General features: G+C 51.5%; 1 non-coding gene across 1 annotated transcript in view; it reads left to right on the top strand.

Moving 5' to 3' along the window:
* The first annotated feature begins 4,359 nt into the window (after positions 1-4,359).
* Positions 4,360-5,000, top strand: part of LOC124563839 — a 1,910-nt gene continuing 1,269 nt past the window's right edge. Inside the window, exon 1 of the ribosomal RNA XR_006970369.1 lies at positions 4,360-5,000. This exon is cut by the window's right edge and continues 1,269 nt beyond it. This is a non-coding gene — a ribosomal RNA (small subunit ribosomal RNA).

Consider the following 5,000-nt stretch of genomic DNA (forward strand, 5'->3'; position numbering starts at 1 on the left):
AACCTAACCCGTATTGTGCCTTAACCTAACCCGTATTGTGCCTTAACCTAACCCGTATTGTGCCTTAACCTAACCCGTATTGTGCCTTAACCTAACCCGTATTGTGCCTTAACCTAACCCGTATTGTGCCTTAACCTAACCCACGTTGTGCCTTAACCTAACCCACGTTGTGCCTTAACCTAACCCACGTTGTGCCTTAACCTAACCCACGTTGTGCCTTAACCTAACCCACGTTGTGCCTTAACCTAACCCACGTTGTGCCTTAACCTAACCCACGTTGTGCCTTAACCTAACCCACGTTGTGCCTTAACCTAACCCACGTTGTGCCTTAACCTAACCCATATTGTGCCTTAACCTAACCCATATTGTGCCTTAACCTAACCCATATTGTGCCTTAACCTAACCCATATTGTGCCTTAACCTAACCCATATTGTGCCTTAACCTAACCCATATTGTGCCTTAACCTAACCCATATTGTGCCTTAACCTAACCCATATTGTGCCTTAACCTAACCCATATTGTGCCTTAACCTAACCCATATTGTGCCTTAACCTAACCCATATTGTGCCTTAACCTAACCCATATTGTGCCTTAACCTAACCCATATTGTGCCTTAACCTAACCCATATTGTGCCTTAACCTAACCCATATTGTGCCTTAACCTAACCCGTATTGTGCCTTAACCTAACCCGTATTGTGCCTTAACCTAACCCGTATTGTACCTTAACCTAACCCGTATTGTGCCTTAACCTAACCCGTATTGTGCCTTAACCTAACCCGTATTGTGCCTTAACCTAACCCGTATTGTGCCTTAACCTAACCCGTATTGTGCCTTAACCTAACCCGTATTGTGCCTTAACCTAACCCGTATTGTGCCTTAACCTAACCCGTATTGTGCCTTAACCTAACCCGTATTGTGCCTTAACCTAACCCGTATTGTGCCTTAACCTAACCCGTATTGTGCCTTAACCTAACCCGTATTGTGCCTTAACCTAACCCGTATTGTGCCTTAACCTAACCCGTATTGTGCCTTAACCTAACCCACGTTGTGCCTTAACCTAACCCACGTTGTGCCTTAACCTAACCCACGTTGTGCCTTAACCTAACCCACGTTGTGCCTTAACCTAACCCACGTTGTGCCTTAACCTAACCCACGTTGTGCCTTAACCTAACCCACGTTGTGCCTTAACCTAACCCACGTTGTGCCTTAACCTAACCCACATTGTGCCTTAACCTAACCCATATTGTGCCTTAACCTAACCCATATTGTGCCTTAACCTAACCCATATTGTGCCTTAACCTAACCCATATTGTGCCTTAACCTAACCCATATTGTGCCTTAACCTAACCCATATTGTGCCTTAACCTAACCCATATTGTGCCTTAACCTAACCCATATTGTGCCTTAACCTAACCCATATTGTGCCTTAACCTAACCCATATTGTGCCTTAACCTAACCCATATTGTGCCTTAACCTAACCCATATTGTGCCTTAACCTAACCCATATTGTGCCTTAACCTAACCCATATTGTGCCTTAACCTAACCCATATTGTGCCTTAACCTAACCCATATTGTGCCTTAACCTAACCCATATTGTGCCTTAACCTAACCCATATTGTGCCTTAACCTAACCCATATTGTGCCTTAACCTAACCCATATTGTGCCTTAACCTAACCCATATTGTGCCTTAACCTAACCCATATTGTGCCTTAACCTAACCCATATTGTGCCTTAACCTAACCCATATTGTGCCTTAACCTAACCCATATTGTGCCTTAACCTAACCCATATTGTGCCTTAACCTAACCCATATTGTGCCTTAACCTAACCCATATTGTGCCTTAACCTAACCCATATTGTGCCTTAACCTAACCCATATTGTGCCTTAACCTAACCTATATTGCGCCTTAACCTAACCCATGTTGCGCCTTAACCTAACCTATGTTGCGCCTTAACCTAACCTATGTTGCGACTTAACCTAACCTACGTTGCGCCTTAACCTAACCTATATTGCGCCTTAACCTAACCTATATTGCGCCTTAACCTAACCTATATTGCGCCTTAACCTAACCTATATTGCGCCTTAACCTAACCTATATTGCGCCTTAACCTAACCTATATTGCGCCTTAACCTAACCTACGTTGCGCCTTAACCTAACCCACGTTGCGCCTTAACCTAACCCACGTTGCGCCTTAACCCAACCCACGTTGCGCCTTAACCCAACCCACGTTGCGCCTTAACCCAACCCACGTTGGGCCTTAACCCAACCCACGTTGCGCCTTAACCCAACCCACGTTGGGCCTTAACCCAACACACGTTGGGCCTTAACCCAACACACGTTGGGCCTTAACCCAACACACGTTGGGCCTTAACCCAACACACGTTGGGCCTTAACCCAACACACGTTGGGCCTTAACCCAACACACGTTGGGCCTTAACCCAACACACGTTGGGCCTTAACCCAACACACGTTGGGCCTTAACCCAACACACGTTGGGCCTTAACCCAACACACGTTGGGCCTTAACCCAACACACGTTGGGCCTTAACCCAACACACGTTGGGCCTTAACCCAACACACGTTGGGCCTTAACCCAACACACGTTGGGCCTTAACCCAACACACGTTGGGCCTTAACCCAACACACGTTGGGCCTTAACCCGCTCTGTAATTGTCATACGACGCGTTAAATTAGTGTAGTGTTGCCTAACTGCAACCCCCGCAATATAGTTTGCTACTCGCACTGCCTGGTCCCCAGTGTATCGCTTCATGTTAAACACCTTGCAGCGATACACTGTAATGTGGATGGCAGCAGGACGTACATGCTCAATGCCCTTCGCAGTTGTTCATTGGCATTCGCATGGCGAAGCACTTAGCCTACGCTGTGGTACGGCCTGTGTCAACTGTCCGCTGATGTTGTACGTCCAAATCACACACTGTACTGCACATTGGTCCTCATGTACTGAATGATACATCGTGGTACATGTGACCGTACAACGACTGCGCCAACAACGGCGAACCATGCGGTCCAACTGTTGTGCACTCAGCTATGTGTCGTCTCCCTATAAGAGCCGGATTGCAGTGTGGTATGCCCTGGATGGCGATCAGCATGAGCCGTCTGTTGATGTAGTGGCGCGTGTTGTCAGACGTAGTCGTCTCTTCTCACACACCGTGACAGCATGGTGCACTGCGTTCCACATCTGCGACATGCGACAGAGGCCGGTTGACAGTCGTTCGCGCAATGGACATCGCATACGTACGGGGGCCACCTTCCACGTGTTCGCGAAGCGTGCACATGTTGTTGCGTGTATGTGGGCAGACATAGTGTGTCGTGACACCTGACACAGGCATGCAACAATCGTTGAATTTGCAAATGGCGATGGACGTCTACGTTTGCTGGTGACGTTACGCAAATGAACAACTGGTAAACCGTTGTGGTGCGGTTGTTCTCGCTAGAGGTGAATCAGTGATGGCGACGATCGGTTGAGCTACCAACCGGTTGTTTCAGCGATACCCACCATGCCCACGAACGTGAATGGCATGTGGGTGTGAAGCGATACGCGGCGGTGGCTGGGTGGGACCGTCCCCGGCCGGTGAGGGGGGGCCTCCCGGCGTGCTGGCCGCGCGGTGCGTGGGCGCACGCGCTACAGCCGGCTGGTGGGGGCGGCCAGTGGCAGGCGCGCCGGCCGACGGAGGCGGCAGGCGGCGCAGCTGCGCGCCGGCGCACCCTGCACGCGGCGCCGTGCGGCCAAAGTAGGTCCTCGCGGGCCCGGTGCGAAGCGCGGTGGACATCTGCAGTGTGCTGGTCCGATTGAGGACTGTGTGCGCTGAGGATGCGCCGCCGCCCGGCGCTCGGCGCCGCGACGCCGTCTGCTGCTCGGTCGCCTCTGCGGTTCTCGCAGGTGGTTTGTATCGCAGCTGTGCGGACGTGTTGGCGCGTGCGCTGTGCTGGGAGAGTTCGCTTCGGCACCCAAGTGGGGCTTTTGTCCTTCTGTGGCGCTGGCGTTGGAGCTGCCGGCCACCGTAGGTGGCGCGTGTTGTCTCCCGCCGGCAATGCCACGACAGCACGCTCCCGGGCCTCTGTCGGCAGCGGCAAGCTCAGTTGGGAGCACGGGTGGTCGCACCTAAAGCGTCTACTCGCCAAACTCCGGGCGATTGCGCCTCTCTCGAACCCGACCAAGTACTTAGGACGGCGCTGCGCGCCGCCGGGACCTGAGAGGGTTTCGAGGTGTATCGTGCAGGGGAGCTCAGCCTCCTCCTGTTTGCAGAATAATTGAGCGGACGCTTGCGTGTTCGCGCGGGCCCCCGGGACACACTCCCGGGCGGCCGGCTGCTCAGCTCTAGTTGACGCAGCTCCCTGGTTGATCCTGCCAGTAGTCATATGCTTGTCTCAAAGATTAAGCCATGCATGTCTCAGTACAAGCCGCATTAAGGTGAAACCGCGAATGGCTCATTAAATCAGTTATGGTTCCTTAGATCGTACCCACGTTACTTGGATAACTGTGGTAATTCTAGAGCTAATACATGCAAACAGAGTCCCGACCAGAGATGGAAGGGACGCATTTATTAGATCAAAACCAATCGGTCGGCTCGTCCGGTCCGTTTGCCTTGGTGACTCTGAATAACTTTGGGCTGATCGCACGGTCCTCGTACCGGCGACGCATCTTTCAAATGTCTGCCTTATCAACTGTCGATGGTAGGTTCTGCGCCTACCATGGTTGTAACGGGTAACGGGGAATCAGGGTTCGATTCCGGAGAGGGAGCCTGAGAAACGGCTACCACATCCAAGGAAGGCAGCAGGCGCGCAAATTACCCACTCCCGGCACGGGGAGGTAGTGACGAAAAATAACGATACGGGACTCATCCGAGGCCCCGTAATCGGAATGAGTACACTTTAAATCCTTTAACGAGTATCTATTGGAGGGCAAGTCTGGTGCCAGCAGCCGCGGTAATTCCAGCTCCAATAGCGTATATTAAAGTTGTTGCGGTTAAAAA

The sequence above is a fragment of the Schistocerca americana genome, unplaced genomic scaffold (assembly GCF_021461395.2).
Source record: "Schistocerca americana isolate TAMUIC-IGC-003095 unplaced genomic scaffold, iqSchAmer2.1 HiC_scaffold_124, whole genome shotgun sequence".
In the NCBI taxonomy this organism is placed as follows: domain Eukaryota; kingdom Metazoa; phylum Arthropoda; class Insecta; order Orthoptera; family Acrididae; genus Schistocerca; species Schistocerca americana.